The sequence below is a fragment of the Anopheles coustani genome, chromosome 2 (assembly GCF_943734705.1).
Source record: "Anopheles coustani chromosome 2, idAnoCousDA_361_x.2, whole genome shotgun sequence".
NCBI classification, from domain to species: domain Eukaryota; kingdom Metazoa; phylum Arthropoda; class Insecta; order Diptera; family Culicidae; genus Anopheles; species Anopheles coustani.
This window is the reverse complement of record NC_071289.1, coordinates 9,420,013-9,439,933: the sequence shown is the minus strand read 5'-3', so window position 1 is coordinate 9,439,933 and position 19,921 is coordinate 9,420,013. Positions and strand designations below refer to the sequence as shown.

At 42.9% G+C, this 19,921-nt stretch overlaps 1 protein-coding gene across 1 annotated transcript in view; it reads left to right on the top strand.

Annotated features, from left to right (window-relative positions):
• LOC131266275 (dual 3',5'-cyclic-AMP and -GMP phosphodiesterase 11-like) overlaps window positions 1-19,921 on the top strand; it is a 52,372-nt gene that overhangs the window by 4,153 nt on the left and 28,298 nt on the right. Inside the window, exon 2 of the mRNA XM_058268721.1 lies at window positions 100-180. The gene's annotated coding sequence lies outside the window, so the exon portion shown is untranslated. The remainder of the gene's footprint in view (window positions 1-99; window positions 181-19,921) is intronic.

The following is a 19,921-nucleotide window of genomic DNA, read 5'->3' as shown; positions in this document are numbered from 1 at the left end:
TTTAAATTTTATTATGACCTTTTTTCCTCACTTTTCCTACACAGCGTGTGTTTGGATTTTCCTCCTAACTAATCAATATGTTTTTCTCATTGTTTACAGGAAGTTTCTGAAAGATTGTCACACTGGCCACCCCGGGTGATACGGTGCCGCCCGTCCTGTGGCGTTCCCGTCGAAAAGCCGGTAAGCAAATGTTTATTCGTTTATTGTAAACAAGTCATCTTTATTTCCGGTTTTTACATTTAAATTTTAACAATTGAGGTTTCATTAATTTAACAATCCTACGTTGCAACTGATTATGACGCATTTGTTTTTGATCTAAAAAATGTTCTGACAGCATGAAAATAAATTCCGTTCTAAGTTCATCAATTTGTTTCTTTTTCCCCCCCTTTTTCCGTCGGCACCAATAAAATGATGCAATCACAGTAACGGCCTGCACCTGACACTTAGGGCTGCACGATTCACATTATTCAAAAGTCGCTAGCGTAAACGATAACTGACCTTTTCCCGGGGTGATGATGCAATTCGAGCGCTTTGTCATCGAACAATTCTAACTGTAACAAAACCACCGGCTTTTGGGTGTCGTTTTGCAGTACTTCTTCAGACATTAGCAGAAATATAACCATAAAAAATTAAATTGAAAAAAAATAATGTCTGTCATTTCAATTCACTGAACCTCCGGCGACGAATTGTTTGTGATTGGGAATCATATTTTTTCGGGTGGTGGCAAAAACGGCGCAAATCATACTCGCGCGCCGTTATGTTTTCAACCCTGGGGAGCGTTTTACTGCCTTCTGCTGAATTGGCTATGTTTATTATGAGAGGAACAGAACTATGGCTTATTTGATTTTTAGTTTTTAAATGCATAATCGATATCGTATCAATGTAAGATAATTTAAATGTGGGTTTCTAAACTATTTTTTTTAAAAAGCAATGAAACATGATTATTAGTTATGTTCAATAAACTAATTTTATTTTTCTTTTCTGTTTCATTTTAGGTGAGTCAAACGAAACCGAAGTTTATAAACAAAATGGTTATGACTGTGAGTTAATCGCAACTGCATGAAACTTTGTTATAAATATCATTGTTTGCATCATACTGTGCTTAATACGCAATCTATACTAAGTGACTGAAGAGTGTTTCTCAATCGAAACACTTTCATCATAACCCAAAATGGCATAGCACAAAACAATGCGTATTACGAGAGGATTGTTCGAATTTTCAAACACTCTACAAAAAATATTGCATGTACATAGTACATGTTTATCTCTGTAATTTGATTTAATTCGTAGAATTCCATTTGTCAATGTTTATGCTATTCTTTTTATCCACTTTCCAAATGTCTCAAACACCCAATCTCTTCAAATCTTCCCAAAAGTCGAACACGTGGTCGTAGCACGTGCTCGATGGGGACGCCCAGTACCCACGCCAATTTACGTGTTCTATGACGTTATATTTAATTTCTTTGTTTTGGTTTTGATGATCGTAGTTTCTAAATATAATTGTGCACAAGTACATCTGTTTTAATGTTAATAGAATTTGTAATTTTTGTGGTACATGTTCCTTCCCTACCTTCTTATTAAACATCACTTCTTCTTCACATCAAGAGCTAATGTTGAGCCAAATGTACCATCAAAGGTAAAAAATGAATGATAGCAACGAACGGAAAAACTCATCGTTTAGCATCCAATGCGAATCGGTTGTGCTAAGCACCGTTTTGTGAGACACATTTCCGTTGCGGTTGTTGGGCAGCGGTTTCGGATGTTCGAATTTCTTTTCCGTCTCCTTTATGATTCCGTGACATTTCGTTTCGTTTATGCATTAATCGATTTTACGCCCAACTGTACTAGCAGAAACATTAACACCCATTGAACCCAATTGAGTCTCGCTGGCGCCGAATATTCACGTCCACGTTCAGTGTCCACAAGTGGAACCCGCATGAGTAAAAGCACCCCGATCTGATCGGATCGCTTCTCACCAGGCGAGTTTAGCTCACTCGCGAGTTGGGCCTCATCTCTTGCTCGCCTGTTCTCTCTCTTTCGGCCCCATCCGAGAGGGATTCATTCGCGGCTTTAACGGGTGAACTCGGCTCCCCAACCGGCGCCCAACATGCCCCACATTTTGCGCTGAAACATGTGCTTGCCGAACAACGTGCGCTGAGCACCGGGAGGATTGGAGCTTCGACAGCGCAACATTGCCAAGAAGATGCCGCCAGCAAACGCAGTACATGGTTCAGTATCATTCGGTCGCTCGTGACGAACAGACGGACGGTCGGTCGGTTGGTTCGGTTTCGGCCGCTCTAGCGTACGCATTTCGTCTTGTTTTCATCTTCACCCAGCGCCCCCCTCCCACCCCGGGTTTTGGGGGTAAAAATCAAACCAGACCGCCCGGTGGTTTCGATGGTCGTAAAGCAGTCGCGCACCGTCCGCCACCGATTGCAGTGAGTAGTAGGCGATGGATTTTCCTGCACTTTCGCGGAACGTGAAATCGTGCACGTTTGCAAGCGCGATGCAGCTGCACTCGAGTGCAGCGAATTGATCATCCCGTTTGCGAATTCTATCGAGAGCAAATATCCATTTTTAAAGTGCCCGCTAGTGAGTGCTGTTGTTCGATCGTTGAAAAATCAGATAGAATTTCGAAACGCTTCAAGTGTTCGGGCGGCGCTATCGTTCGATGGTGAAAACGGGCCTTTTTTCCCAAGTGACCACAGTGCGCGGCTCTGTTGCTACACGAAAAGTGATAACATAAAAATAAAATTATCAAAAGGAAAGGGAAAAAAAGTAAACAGTAAACTAAGGGGAAGCGGGGAAATATATCGTGGTGAACTCTCCGCACAGTTGTCAAATATCATCCCGTCGGGGAACAGCCGGCATTTGTTTTGTTTACTTCGCCTGCCGCCCTTGCGCCGGGATTTTCCGTCGGGTGGCCCCAACGATTGGCCCCATTTTCCGCACGGAAAAGACTTTTCCACCCCCTCGAAAGGAACGTGCAACGTGCTCGGGCCCATGCGCTTGTGGTAGTTCTTGTGGTTTTTCCTTTGGCATCGCCTTTTTGATTTCCGCTCCCGACTCAACGTTTGTGGTTCCCCGTGCCCCGTACCCCCCGCATCGTCCGTCGTATTGTTGCAGCAGTGCGGCGCAGTGATGTTTATTTATAATTTTGCTCAATTTTACGTGATTGTTTTGTGCAGTGGTCTTCATGATTATAATGATGATGTTGTGCGTGGTGTATCTATGTGGGAGCGTGTGTGTGTGTGTGCGTGTTTTTGGGTGTGTTTTGTCTAGCACTTCGGGACCATACGTGGGGTTTTCAAAATATTTGCTACCATTTTTTTTCTGTTGTTGCTAGTTATTTTTGGTGAAATTGTAGTTGCTCTTTTCTTCGATAAAATCACACAAACGGGTAATTTGAACTAACGTGATGAAGTTCTTAGAAGCATCTGACTTCTTGCTACAAACAAAGTCTTGTGTGTTTGAACATAAAAAACCCAACACGCGGGAACTTTTAATACACGTGTGCTACAATCGAAAAAGAAGAAGAGAAAAAAACAAAACAATTAAAAAAGAAATACCCACGAAACTGGCTACAATTATAGCGGTTATCACTCGGGCAGCGCCGTTTCCGTCCCCGTCCCCGTCCCCCCCAACATCGTGGGGGCAACTCGATTTTGTTCGGAGCGCGATATTTGCTGGAGCTCTAGAATCAATTAATGCTAGTCCTACTGGGGGTCGCTTGTAAGACGGTCACGACGGCACAAAGCCAGGTTGTGTGTGTGTGTGTACGCGCGTTTGTTTGCGATGCCACTCGTTCGTTTTTCTCTTTTTCCTAAGGGACGTATGTGGGAGATGCCCTGCGCGCCGGCCGCTCTCGGCATCTGAAGTACGGCGTTGTAAATTGCGAAACATCGAACAACTCGGTAGCAGCTTCGTTAACTCTACCTCCATCGCGAACCTCATCCTACTACCGGTTTCTCCCCACCCAAAACGTCCCGTTTCGAGTAGCAAAAGAGGCAGCACGTGGACCATCAAGAGATCTGTTTTTTCTCCTTTTTTTTTACCCACAATTTTGTGGCATTTTATAACTTTTAATGTTCACAATTCGGTCTGGCTTTTGGCTGTTTGAAGAAAATCAAACGAAAGGACCAGATTTCGTGAGGAAAGTTTTCTTACTTCCGTCGCGCATGTCGCACACGGCCAGTCTTGTGTGTGTGTTTGTTTTGCCGTGTGGCTGTGTGTGTGCACCGTCATCGCCATCCGGCACCGGTTCCGAGGCGATCGCTGGAGCTGATTAATTGATCGATCGTTAGGCAAGGTTCGTTGCGCATCGTTTACCAGCTTCAGCCACGTCCAGCAACCAACTTCCAACTTCCAGCGGAAGCCTTCGAAAGGCGTTCCGTTTTCGCGCGAAACCTACCTGGACGAAGTCACCGTGCTGCACGGGTTTTTGTTGATGATGCTGATGGATGCAACCCGTTCCCCGGGGGGTTCCGTACACCCCGGTGCTGTGTGCCGTTCCCATAAACACTCGGTAGCTAATTCGTTCAGAATGTGCGCGCGAGACGACGACCGGACCGAGGGAGACCGACCCGGGACCTCGGATTCTAGACGTACGCGTCTTCACTTAATGTTGTTGATGATTTAACGAAAATAAATTTGAACGAGCGCACATTATCTGCGGACTCCTCGGGCCTGTTGAGAAGATATTGTGCGCCCAACCGTGCAACCGTCGGCTCTTCAAGTTTTTTCACGTGGAAACAATATGACTTTAGGGAAAACTGCCAGCAGTAACGAATCTAGTGGATTATTATTATTATTTCGCTGCCGCGTTATCCGTGCAAACCATTAGAGATGCCCCCGGGTTTCTTGGAGTACTCCCGGGCCAAAGCCGGCAAACTTGCGGCCCGCCGGTAGCATCGCGAACAATGCGCGTGTATCCGGTCGGTGCTTAATTTATTTGCTATCCTTGAGAGTACTAATATATTGCTGTAGACCAATTTTCCGATGGAATTAAAGAAGCACCTATATTTAAAATATTTTTGGTTGAGAAGTTTCCATTTTTTGACGAGTGGTGAAGTCCATAAATCGAACAGAAAAATTAGCTTTGTGTGTGGAAAATTTGTGGAAAATTGGTAGGGCATATAGCCATTTTCTCATCATTTCATTCGGTCTAGTTTAAATATTTAGATTCAATGAACTTTCGCGTCAGACCTCCTTGAAGCAAGTCTTTATACGTCAAGACTTCAGCTCCGAAACAAGTACAAACCAATCTTCCAAGGGAAAAAAGAGTTCGTTCGTTGTATTCTTATGTTTGTATTGAAATCGGAGCATAACATTTGCATAAGACCACAGGAAAAACCAACTCAACAGAAAGAGCGAACCTTAAAGTAGTCACAGCATAAAACTCCACCCGTTTTATAGCCAAAGGTCACGAAGGCACTCAAGCTGACCATCGTTCTGCTATGTTTTGAGAACCTGATGTTAGTGCATATTCTACGTTCAACGCCAGTTTTTGACGCACTTTGTTGTCACTATCGTCAAAAGTCCTTATTTACTCGAGGTTGGAAGTGTGATGGCCGGTCTTTTGCCTCTAAAAAATCTGTTTACTTGAGTGATGGCCTGTCTTTCGCCTCTAAAAAATCTGGGAGCTAGCTGAAAGCGCAAAACACCGTTTGGTGCCTCGTGCTGCTATCTATCCATCGGGTCCGCTAGCCTTCGTCGTGCGAATGCGGGTACACAAAGCCGCAACAAATAAGCTCTAATTAAACTAAACCCCATCCGAACACGCCGCGTGTGTGCGCCTCGAACCCATTCGTGAGCGCTTCGGTGCGGTTTATGGAGGAGAAGGTGCAACGCCGCGGTATATCGATTAGTTCCGAGTGAGCCAACGAACGCCATGTGACACAGGTGGACGCCACCACTTAAACCCCCCAGGAGGATGGTGGGGGGGGAGGGGAGGGTTGTCTTTGCGTTTCCGTTGCGTGTGCACGCGAGCTAGAAAGCCCGAACCCGACACCTTTTGCACCCAAATGTTCCGTTGTCTGCTTTTTCCGGCCGTTGCTCCGGGTTTCCCGACGTTAGGGTTGAGACGCCTTTGGTGGTCGGTGTCACATCAACGCAGTGACAGTTTGATCTCCACCCGGTTGGACATGACACGTGCGGCCAACTCAACCGGCGAAATCTCGAACCCGAACTCCGACGGTCGAGGTACAGCTAGAAATTATAATTTTTTGCCTACTCCCGGATCTTATCCCCTTGCTCCGGAAGATGTGAATATACGCGAGTGTGTGATGTTGGTCATTCTTGGCGTTGCACGCAGAAATATTCACCCACACACACAGAGACGTCGGTGCAAGTGCATCGCAGGAGAAACCACGGAATGGCGTTGATGTTGTGTGCAATCAATTGACACGTTGTTCCCTTCGCTCAGGGACACTGAGGGGGCCGCATATTAGCGCAATGAAAGCCGACGTGCAGTGAAGCATATGACGATGATGATGATGATGATGCACACGTTGACGACGATGATGATGATGTTGGCTCAAGAGCTCCTCACTCGCACCGCTTCGTCATCGGCCTCTTGTTCACTATCTTCCACGCTTTCCAATAACCAACTCTTAGAGACATCCCAAGGCAGGAGATAGTGTGATATCATCCACCCTCGGGCTCGGAAACGATACATCGCGGACGGGTGGTCGGTGATTGTTATCACCGTGAATTTATAATTGGATTACCGAACTTTCCCCGCCCCTTCTCGAACCTCGATCTCCCGCTCCCTCCGGAGGAGGGAGATTAAAATAATAAATAATTTCAACTAAACCGCTCGCTACTTCGCTCTCGCGTCATCGGGTTTGGCTCGCTCGAACTATATTACGTTCATGCTCGATTCGTGCAGAGTAAGGACCGGGATTGCCGTGAATCATGCACTATTCTGTTACTTCTGCCGAGTGTAGGTGGTAGCTTAAAATTATCCAAAACAACAAACACTTGAACGGGGAAATTTATAAACTTCCGCCTCCGGAATGAAGGGATACTTCTAAATCGCTTGCCTTTTCCTCTAAGCAGTTAAAGTTTATGGTTAAAAATAAATCTTCGACCTTATCCATTTCCATTTCCTGGTAAAGTTAGTTTTTTGTACATGTTAATTTTGTTCAGTCATCAATAAGAATTTTTGTTCGTTTGACAGTTTCTCTAATTGTGAATATTAATGTATTTCTTTGTTAAGTCTGCACTTATAAATTTAGTCAGCTAGAGTTCTTTTATACGGTTCTCTAAAGATATAAATCTACTGCAATGTATTTCAACAATTTAAAAAAATCACTGCTGCCCTTATCCTTACTCTATCTTATTGTTATGTGTTTTATTCTGTCTATTCAATGTTCTTTGGTCAGCTTGTGTTCATACATTTTAATGTATCACTGTAACCTCAACATTCGCCAAGAAATTCTCCTTTAAATGGACCCTAGATTAAGTACCACTGGAATTGTGTCTCATTAGGTAAATTATGTGACCATTGACCTGGTTGGATCGTCGCAATCTTAATACCGTTTGCGTCCTCTGCTGGCTTCGCACTGGCTCGAGACGAATTGAACCAATTTTAATGCAGACTATCGATCGGTGCTGCGTCTCTGAATCCTTCGGAGTTGGCTCGGTCCAAAAACGGACAAGGATTTGTGTCGGGTTGTGTGGCGGGATTTAAACTTGGCACCGACCAAACCGAACCACATGCTGTGATTTAAAATATCAGCTAGCATAGCAATGTATTTTTAACGTCCCGAGGCAAAAACAATTTGCTTGTTGGGCTGGAAAATTAAAAGGAAATGTTTCTAGTAAGAAAACGAGGTCCTACATGATTCAAAAAGACAACTATCAAGAAAACTATAGTTGAATTCGTTCAGCAAAGTTGTTCCAACCGCTGCAGTTGACGCATTGAAGGACATGAGAAAACAGAAATTGGCAGAATGGAATCGAATTGAAACTATAATCTGCATTCTACTTTATGAATAGATTATATCCTACCTTTTTTTTAGCAAATACCTTTTGGCGCATACAATTGTTATGTGCTATCCTAACCACTATCATCTCTATTTTACGCTACGAAATAACCTCAGATCGATTGTTCGAATATGCGCCATTAGATCAAGCTAGCAATTTCATCACCGTCATCATCATCATCATCATCGTAATTATCGTCATCATCCTGTTAGCATGCAACCCTAATATCTGTTCACTAGCAAGGACGAAACGCTCCCCCTTGCCGTTCGTCCTTTTATCGTTCTCAATTCTCGTGTTCCTCATATGAGCTTTCCGTTCTGTTTATCTGTCCGTCTGTCCGTAACGCTGTCATACTGTCTGTGCATTTTCCATTCCTTAAATCCCCAAACCCCCCAACTCCTCCCATCCTTTTTGTCTCCCATGCACCTGGTGGGAGTTTATGTTGTATGTTTCGCTGTGGTTTTGCACTGGCAATCAACACATATCGCCCGATGCAAGTCCCGATGTTATTCCCCTCGCAGGGCAATATTTGAATTTTACCCCAATCTCGCTCACTGCCTCCCCTTTCTCTATCTTTTCCCCGTTTTTTTTTTTCTACCGATATCTTTACTTTCAGATATCCACAAACTTTGGCGACCGAATGACGCTGTCCGTCTGCTAGGTACCAATTGGACGCTTGCACGAAAACTAGGTAAAGCTTCCTCTCTCTAACCAGTGCTGCACGTTCTCGCTGTCTGTTTGGTTTGTGGTGGAAACCCGGGGGGCGGAAAACTCCTGCCCGGGTCTCCCTCCTGCTCTGACTGTGTGTGTGCTTGCGGGGTTCGTTACTGATGTGTGCAGCGTTTGTTGTATGCCGGTGTTGAGTGCGCTTGCCAGAACGCCGGAACTAGGAAGCACGGCCCTCCCGGGGCTGGTAACGGACGCCACAACGGGTTATTGCGGTACAAGTGGCGAATGATGTGCCGGGTGTCCTTTCATGCTGTCGGTTCGTGTCCGAGCATCGGATCATATGTCGTGTACGGCGCATGGAGTGTCCTCCATGGGAGGCAGAACTCCGATTGAATTTTGACCTCCCTCCAACCGGCCAACCGGTGGAATGTGTTTGAACTTTTCACCCCCCTCACCCAGGACACACCTCGCCCTGTTCAAAAGCCAATGGGGTGCAAACTAGAAAAAAAATCACTCCCAACCAAACGTCCAGTTTTATCTCCAGGGTTTTGCAAAAGGTGAACTCATGTGACTTTTATTCAAAGGTAAAACATACCAACACACGCCCGGTGGTGGGTTGGAAGGTAGGTGGTATTTCATGTAGTGGCCTACACCATGAAAATGAAAGGGATGATTTCCGTGGAGTTGGTTTCGTAATTCTGCTAATGAATTGTTCTGATTCTGAGTGACTTCTGGATGCTCTCAGGGTTTTCATTGGGTACATGTTTGGCATGTTTTCAAAAAGTGTGGATTTTTTGGACATCCCAATACATCCAATTTAATTAATTAGGTTCAATCATAAGTAAAATGTAAAAATTCACCAACTGACGTGTCTGACAGATTTAAATTTTCCTTCTGCAACAGAAATTGTTGTATCCAAACTTCATGCATGTACCAAAGATAAAGACCAATCACACCTATGTTCGCACGCTATTATCCAACTTCCGGAAAACTGCCACTGTACAAAAACCTCCAGTTGACCAGTGAACTTTGACAGTGGAAAAAAAAATAGTTACGTCCTGTTCGGTGGAACAACTTTCCCGCCGAGCTTTTTTCTGTTTCCTGTGCGCGTTACTGTTTGTTCGCGCTTTTGTGAACGCAAAACGAATAAACGGAAAATCTTTTCATGCTCGGCCGATCGTCCCATTGCTTTGTCCTGGTAAGCAGATACGGCTAACCAAGTTCACCGGGCGGGGGAAATGGCAGGAAGGAACCAGCACGACCATGTGTCATCTTTCCGTCTATTCATTCCCGGTCATGGGCACAGGAACTGCAGAACTTTTTCGGCGCGGAAGTGTGTGCTAGCCCTTCCGTTTGATGGAAACTCCTTTCGGAACGCTGGGAATTCTATTTCCGAGTGTCAGAATTACGACGATGAGCCATTGGGGCTTTTCCTGCCGTCTCGCACAATGTGTGTTTGCTCGGCTGTGTCGGGTGTTGCTTGAATAGTGTTGGGTTACAGTATCCGAAGCGTTTCAGGAGAAAGTTCGCGCTGTTTTCCGTTGTCGGAAGTGAGTGAACATCGAGATTGAAGCACTGCTTGTTCCCACATAACATCAGTAACTTTCAGCTCCGCTCAACACCCTTTTTCGTATCAAAAGATTATGCCTTAAAAGAAGCATCCTTCCATTCCTCCGGGCAGGATATAATAAGATAGGAGGTAAATTTTAGTTGAAGCTCAAATTAATTTAAATTTACTTATAATCATACCAAAGACTAACACGAAGCGACTTAAAAAAGCATGAAGAAAACGGGTGATGATCATGACGATGATGATGGTGATGACGGTAAAGTAGATGATGGTGGTCTGTGATAAATTATCGGTCCTGACAACGTCGTGGTCTTTGGCAAACAATACCATTTGACGAGGGTATTTGAATATGGGCGATTGGGTGGACCCGAGTTTACAACCGAACGAACTGGTTGCTCTTTAGGTTTTTTTTTGTTTTCTGTTTCTCATTCTTGGCTCGGTAGTCTTCTTCTCGCTCGTAGAGTGTCATACTCGACCACCACCCTGCTTAAGATGGCATGCTTGCTTAGATACGCAATGGGAAGCACCCGCGTACGAGGGGGGAAAGGAATGCTTCTTCTACTTACGAATTCCTTCTCCAAGACCCGTGGCTTTCATCCGAGTAGATTCCGGCAGGCTGAAAAATAATTAACCATTAATTAGTGGTTTTCTGCCCGGCATCGATCGCTTCGGGTGCGCGTTCTTATCCTTCGAGTTTCGGCTCAGTTTCGTCGCCAGCATTATTTCGATGGTTTGTATCCGACCACGTTTCAGACATGTATCTTTCGAATTTTATTTTATAGACCGAAACTAGTTCTAAATGTTGTTTGTATTTCGAACTAAATATTGTTTGAAGTTATTTTCATGTCTATTTAGCTTAAAACTCCCTTTCAGTTAATTTACTTTCTTTTTAATACTACCCTAACAGACTCCACAATGCGAAGACTCTAGAGTCGTATAATTGCAAACGACTCCACAGTCGTTTACGTCTCAGCCATCACAAATTGTTAAATTGGTATCACAGATCCGGCAAAGTTCTAACGGATGCAAATAATTGCATTTTCCTGCAGCAACTCTCGAACTCTCGAAGCGGTTGTTCCTCGAACGTTGTTTTCTAAATTAGATTTTCATTAATTTTCCCGCTGTCAAAATATGCAACACGAGAACCCGGCGGTAACCGTTTCGTGCCTGGCAAAAGTTTTGTAATCCAATTGCTGAAACTGAACTCGAAAGCTCGCCCATAAATGACGTTCCGGCAGAAAAACGACGATTGCGAAACGTTTCGCTTTCGGCATGCGAAGCAATGCTGTGTCTACTCGTTCGCTATTTGTCTCGGGTATACAATGGTATTACTATAGTTCATGAATTATGGCCGTCTTTGGCGCTTCCATAGCCGTTTGGTGATGTGCACTCCAACCAACCTACTTGGTTACTTGGTCAAAGATTGCTCCCCCGGGGTCTGTGAGTGTTCTGTGGTGTATTGTGGTGATATCTTCTTGTCGGTAGGTTGACAAACTTCGTACCTCAGAAGTTGGTGTTGAGTCCCCACAGAAGAAAACAATTTATGCTATCTGACGAATGTTTTGTAAAATTATTTTCAGTCTATTGAATTTTATAGCACTTATTTTTATCTTACATTTTTTCCTTGCAAGTTGGAGAAACTTTTAAAGACATTTGCTCTACTTTATAAGCTGAATTTTAAATCAGTCTACGGTGCTACCCGAGTTCTAATTTTACTGACTGGCAACAATCAGTTTGTCACAATGAAGAATAAATTGGTCCCAAGTTGCGAAAGGTGTGCTTTCCTTATCTTTTTCACTCCTCCCCTAAAGAAAAAGTCTCCCGACAACCGACACTAAAGCACGGCGTTGTCCCCTCACGGGGTCGTGAATTTCGTGCACCTTCAAGGCCAGCAAAGGCCAGGAAAAGTAGCCCGAGATTAATGGTAAAAGTATTGCAGTAAATAAAAAAGAAGATACGGTACACCGGGATCGACGGAGGAGAGACTTGACTGCTTGAAGCTGTGTGACGCTCGATTTCGTTCGTGGCGCGAAGGTACGAGTCGGAACAGTGAATGGATCAGCGGGTGCATTCACTTTTAAGCCCCCCCTCGGGGGAAAAGGACGATGGCACTGAAGTTGAGCGAACTTTTCCGCGACAACTTTCCACGTCTAATTTTAGATTACGCTCGATTAATGGCGAATAAGAGGAATAGTTTACTTTACCTTCCGGGTGTTGCGTATGTGAGTTTTGGAACGTTCTGGTGTTATATGCATTTTTGTTTCGGTTTTTATTTGCTAAATATTTTACATACTTAGTTTTAAATTGTGAAACATTGTTTGTTATTTTTATTTTCAACTGGGACACACTATTTTCTACTTTTAACTGTTGGAATTTCGTAGTCCTTTTTTATCTTTGTTTACATTTTCTAAGATCAGATTTATCATGATTAGTTTTTAATTGTTTGTCTCTCTTACTTTCAATAGAGCCACTTCAATTCAATTATTTTATTTTGTAAAACAACTACATCAGGTCAGCCTGTTTCTGAACTTTTCAGGCTTAAACTTTATGTCTCTGTTGCGGTAATGTATGATCTTACCGTGCTCGTGCGTTCGTACGATAGAAACTCTGATTTTATAGCCCTCGACCGACCCCCGTATGATGTGCTACCGTGCGTCACCGAAGCGATGTGCTGTGTAACTATTTTTGGGGGCCCCCCGGTCTTTCCCCCCATCCCTACGCAAGGAATATGTCAACCTGGGTGGCGGTAAAGTTTGCCTATAAAAGACAGTTCTAATTAAAAGCCCCTAGGCGAAAGCTTGCGTACGCCTGGCAAAATTCTTTATGCTCGTCTCCTCATGTAAGCCATCCGACTGTTTTGCCTCGAGAAGGAGTAGGAGTAGGTGTACGCTATCAACGAACTGTCATCATCATGCTGTTCTGCCTCTCCGCTGATTGTGTGCACCTGAGTAAACGTTTATGTTTGCCACCGAATCTGCAGGAGTAGAAAGTAAACCCGGTCGTATCCTTTCACGCACTGTTTGGCGTGTTTTATTCATTTACATCACATTTCACTCCGATGCATGCGTCGACTGTTGTGTTGACAAAAACAGGGTAAAAGGAAGGATATGTTTTGAACAGTAAAAGCCTGAAATGTCATCAAGTTGTAGTAAATTGGATTTTGAACGAACAAATTGCCTTCTTCCCATAATTACTTCCTCAACGTTTTCCAGTGAAAACAACTCAAGAACTTTAGCAAGTTTATGTTAGACTTGCGTATTTATGTTAGAATTGACAGACACCCAACATTATACTAGTTTTCCATCAAACATGTGTTCTTTCGTGTGGTGTCCATTCAAATAAAGAACAAAGTGCTCACTCAGTCCTCCGAGGATCTTCACGCTTTCGCCACTTTCCGACCTCCCATTTTTCATCGCCCCATCGGATTAGGAGGTCGTTCGCCTCCCTGCCCCGTTGCAAGCTGTCGATACGACGTTCCTTCCAGCGCTCGTGGCATGTTGTAAATGTGGATCACTTTTTCAAGCAACATTAGCGCAACGTCGCCTACAAATGCGCCCCAATTACTCAACCGAACTTGGCCCCCGGAAGGAAACCGAACACACGGGGGCTCCTTCTGGTCGAAGAATGTCACTAATGCTGGACAAATGGCAACTAAGCGCGCCCGCTTTTTCGTTCGCCCTCACGTTTGGTCAGAGTCGGGAGGATCCGGAGAAAAAACGAAGGAAAAGGGAGGGGGGAAAATCTGTCCCAAAAAATCAGAAAAATCCCAACTTTGATGTGGAAACCGGCACAGATTTGCTAGATGTCCCACAGCTGTGCCTGCGTGATTTTTCAACCTGATTAGCAAAAGCCAACGAACTTTTTGTCCATCCTCTCCACACGTTCGTGTGTTGGTGTGGAGGGCTTAATGGTTTGAAAGGTATGGGAAAGATTAGGCTCTCGTAACAAATGGTTTTGGTGCTACGAAATTTAAATAAGCATTATTTGTTTCATTGTGCATTTTTATCTTTTCGTCCGATTGTTTGGCGTGTGTTCGAAAAGGTTGAGTTGGATTAGTGTTTCCGATAAGTATCTTGATTATTTTCTTGTACAGAATGTTTTCTTATACAACTTATTAGGAATACATAGAATACACAACCTAGGTCACAAATTAAAAATCACATTTCACATGTCTGACATTCGAAATCAAAACTAAATTATCGAAAAGTTCCCTTATCAAATAGTGTACACATCTCCTTATCGAAATCCGTACCATAAATCATCCGGCTTGTGCGGCTTTCCCGCTTACGTATACTACTTCTCCTCGTATCGGGCTTTTCGGCGCAGGTCATTTATTTGCTTTCATATCCGAACCGGTACACCGAACACGCCCGGTCGACCTTCCGAACCACCCCCTTTTGCTTGCACCCCCCCCCTCCCCTCCCCCGTGTCTAGCGTTTTAGATTGGAAAAGTTTTCAAGTTCATCCCTGAACGTACATATCCTGCCCTCGGGCAAGTTTGCCCTGTGCAAGTGCTCGAAAATCAGACATTGTCAAAACAGTGCATCGTCGAAGTTCGTCACCATGTGTAGAAGAGCAAAGTTGAGGAAAACGGGGGAGAAAAAAAAACGTTCTGAGGAAACTTTCGACGTCCTTCGTTGTTAGTCGCTTATTTTATTTTATTTTTCTATCGATTTCGACGTTTTGTCACCGCGACAAAGCAGCAAAAGGGCTTCAAGTGTGAGCACGAAAAGGTTACGAAGGCAAACACACAGCTTAATTCGCTGCCGCGAGATCGCTGATTGCGATATAAAAAACTCAGAACGGGAATCTGAGGGAAATTATTCTCAAAAATTAGTCACCCCGCGTCACTTAATCGCCATCTTTCTTCCCGGTTGGCTTGAAATGGAGGAAAATGGGAGGGGGAGGATATCATTCCCGTCATCGGCGAAAGCTGTTTACATTCTCGGAAATCTCAGCTCGGTGGCGGCGGAGATAAATGGCGATAACGTTCGTGTCGCCGCCGACAATAGAAGTCGACATGATGCCGCCCGATCGCCCGACCACCCAGCGACGCGGAAGATGATGATGATGACGACGATGATGATGCTGGTAATGATGATGATCTTGATGTTCGCTGCTGATATAGTTTAGTGGAGCGTATTTTGCTGTTATTCAATTACCTTCGCCATAAATCAAACTGGTAACCCGTCCTCGTCCATCTTTGACCAACATCTGACGGGGGAGGACGGGGGGCTTTTGAAAATTCGCTCTTGCCGGGGGAGTGGGGGAGGGGGGGATTGCACTTTCCCGGGTAAATCATGACGCTCGGCCGACTCGTGCCGCGGAGAGATGTTTCGTAATTTCGAAGTACCCTAGGCCGAGGCGAACGATGAAGATATCTAGGAAACTTCTAGGGAGAAAAATATCAACTCGCCCTCGAGTTTCAATGAGGTAAAGAGATGGTGAAAACTCGGGGAAATCGAGTAAATTGTTTAACTTAATTGAGCCTGAAATTTATATTCCATTCGGCGGCAAGGAGGTAGCATTTAGCGTTCCCCGAAACGGCGATCGTCGATGGAAATCGCTTTCTAGGAAAAACTCCTAGGCGGCATCGGGAAAAGAAATCCCTTGTTCTTGTTCTGGTTCTTTTTGGGTGGTCGACAGAATGTGCCACGGGTGTGCGCTGTTCATTGTTCCACCGTGCGAAGCGCTCCGTTGGCCCCGGCCAAAAGCCTAAATGGATCGCCTTCTTCCAAGACAGTGTGATTGACGATTTTCCTCCCCGGCGTAAGACCCGGGCCTGGGATAAACTTTTGCTCGACAATCATTTATCACTCTGTAGCGCCTTTATGTAGGCACTAAGCAAATGTATAGTTTATAGTTATAGGAATTAAAGTTATAGGAATTATAGTACTAGTAACTAGTGTTAGTGATAGGAATTTATAGTTATAGGAATTATAGTTAGATACTAGTGTTAGTGATAGGAATAGATATAAAAGGACAGGGGCAAAGAGGCAAAAAGGATCATTCGCGAGTCAACCAAAACTGAAGCAAAAGCGCGTTACGAAAGATCCAAGAAGTTACTAATAAATAACTACTTAAACTAAAGCCACTAAAGTTTAGTTCGAACGTCACGATACGAAGACGTCAGTATATAAAGAAAAATAAAGATTTGGAAGAACACCACATGGCGACCGTGACAGAGTGAAGAATCCTGTGCCACGAGAAATTTAGCCACGTGCTTATTAGTGGCTTTGTGCTGCGTGCGGTGTGTGCCCAACGATGACCTTACGATAACCTAATGCAGTGGCAGATAAAAGACATCCGTCTATGGGAGTAACCCAAGATTGTAGTGCGTGGCAGATCAAAGATATCCGTGTATAAAAGTAACGCAAAGCGGCAACGAACGATAAATTTTGCCACGTGCCGATTACTGGTTTTATACTGCGTGCGGTGTGTGTGTCCTATGGTGACCCTACGATGACCCTACGATGACCCTACGATGAAGCAATGCATTGCGTGGCAGAAAAAGGATATCTGTGTGTGAGAGTAAAGTGGCAACCAACGAGAGCAACGAACGAACATAGTCAGGAGACGACGGAGAACTACTACCAGCAGAGACAACGAAGCTTGACAAAGTGAATCGCCCATGGGAAAAATGCAGGAGAAAAGGTAGAGAATATAAAATTGTAACTTGTTCAACTGGGGTTTCCGCATTACTTCATCGATGGTTGTAATATAAAAAAAAAAAAAAAAAAAAAATTATTATAATAATATTTCTTCCAAAAATAGTTTTACTAACAATCTTACAATTAACCCCAGTACGTCTACGAAAATCCTTATGCTCGCAAAAATAACTCAGAAGCTAAACCGATTACATGAAATTGAAAAAAAATTAAAACCTGGTGAGAAGAAATTTCGCAAGTGCTTGCTTGACAGTTATAACTCCACAGCCAACGAATTATTCCTAAATATTCAGAATCTCATTGCTAAATTAGAGAACACGGATTCAACCAATACACTTGCAGATCTAGAACTTTCCACGAACACCTGTTTTAATACTATCAAATCATACTTAGATATCCATCTAAAAGACAGAATACATTTTAAGTTCAAGACCTTAGCGAAAGTTTGCATTGCATTACACAAGTGGAAACCAAACAAAATGGAGGACTTTGATATTAAAGTTGCTGCCTCATTGATCCAACCCTACGATGGTAAAGCAGAAAGCCTTGATAATTTTATTGGATCAGCAAAATTGATACAAACACTCTACCCCAAGGATCCAAAAAATATTCTAGTGCAATTTTTAAAAACACGATTGACGGGAAAAGCACAACTAGGGCTAGCACCCAACATCACGGATGTTGACACGCTAATTAATGACGTTAAAGCTCGTTGTGAGGAAAAAATAAATCCGGACAAAATAATAGGCGAGTTAAAGTCAATCCGTTACACAGATACAAAATCACTCTGTGACGAGGTAGAGGCTCTTAGTACAAAGCTAAAATGTATGTACTTAAAGCAAAATATACCAAATAACATTGCAAATGAAATGGCAGTCAAGCGAGGAGTAGAAACATTGGTGGAGAAAGTAAAACTGATGGAAACAAGAATTATTTTACAAGCAGGGCAATATGCGCAAATTACGGATGCAACGGAAAAGGTTTTAGAAAGTGAAAGAGTTAACGGTTCATCGCAAGTCCTCTCTTTTAGAAGGAACCACCCACAAAATCGTTCCTTCTTCAATAGAAATCCAAACCAATATACTACAACCTACAGTGGTAAACCACAATATCGAGGTACTGGTAGGTCTTACAGACAACAAAACAATAGATACTCAAATCAATACTATCATAATAACAATAATAGATCCACGCAACAAACCCAAAATAGAAACCATAATAGAGTTTACACAACACAAGCCAATAACGAAACATCAAATTCGGCTGCAGCTATTGAAAACGCGTCTTTTTTAGAGAACAACCTGCAGCCTACAGATTCCCAATCTTAGCATTAAACTTAAATGCAAATAATTTTATTAAAATTAGAGTAGCAATGGCCACAGATGAGTTTAGCGACCTCATAATAGACACTGGCGCAGACGTGTCTTTATTCAAAATTAATAAAATAAAACAAAACCACCGATTACATTCCCAAAATAAAATCAATTTAACAGGTATCACTACTCATTCAATTCACACTTTAGCTACAGCAAACACCACCTTACAATTTGGAAATGAAGCAATTAATCACATATTTCACATCATTCCAAAAGAAATAGATATCAGAGCAGATGGTATACTAGGAAGGGATTTTTTCGCAAAATATAAATGTGTTATTGATTATGAGCATTGGCTTCTTAATTTTAATTTCAATGGGGTAACAATCTGTCATCCTATAGAAGACAATATAAGCGAGGGTTTCATCTTACCAGTAAGAAGCGAGATAATACGAGAGGTAAAACTGCCAAACATAGAGGAAGACTGCGTAGTCTTTGCAGAAGAAATCAGACCTGGAATATTTTGTGGCAACTCGATAATATCTAAGGAAAAACAATTTGTACGGTTTATAAACACAACCGAAGAAGATATCTTCATCAGTAATAGATCGTTTAAGCCACAAATAGATTTGGTGAGGAATTATAACGTTACATGCAGAAAATCCAATGAATCTGATAAAATTCTAAGAACAAGCACAATTTTAAATAAAGTAGATACACAAAACATTCCAAAGTACATTCAAAAGGAGTTAAAAGAACTAATTGGAAATTATACCGACATTTTTTGCATAAACGAGGATCAAATCACAACAAACAATTTTTACACACAGTCAATACAATTGAAGGATAAATCACCATGTTACATCCCAAATTATAAGCAGATTCATTCCCAATCGGAGGAAATCAAACGACAAGTTGATAAGATGTTAAAAAATGACATAATCGAGAACTCCGTCTCTTCTTATAATTCTCCAGTACTCCTTGTACCCAAAAAATCAGATGAAGGAAAAAAATGGAGGCTAGTAATAGATTATCGTCAACTAAATAAAAAAATTATCCCAGATAAATTCCCCTTGCCTAGGATCGATTCTATATTAGATCAACTAGGTAGAGCAAAATACTTTTCAACATTGGATCTAATGTCAGGTTTCCACCAAATCCCTTTAGAAAAAGAATCAAGGAAGTACACTGCTTTCTCGACCTCTACGGGACATTATCAATTTAAAAGGCTACCATTCGGACTAAACATTAGCCCCAATAGTTTCCAAAGGATGATAACCATAGCTATGGCAGGTCTAACACCGGAGTGCTCGTTTGTTTATATTGATGATATTATCATCACAGGATGCAACGTCAATCATCACCTGGATAACTTAAAGAAAGTATTCGATAGGATACGGCAGTACAGCCTTAAACTAAACCCAGAAAAATGTAAATTTTTCAGAACAGAGGTAACTTATCTGGGACACAAAATTACAGACATAGGAATATATCCGGACGACTCCAAGTTTCAAGTAATAAAAAATTACCCCAAACCATGTAATGCAGAAGACGCCAGAAGATTTGTCGCCTTCTGTAATTACTATCGCAAATTTATCCATAATTTTGCAAAAATCGCAAGACCCCTCAATGAATTACAAAAAAAAGGGAAATCCTTCGATTGGACAAAAGAGTGTCAAGAAGCCTTTGATACTCTTCGGTACAAACTA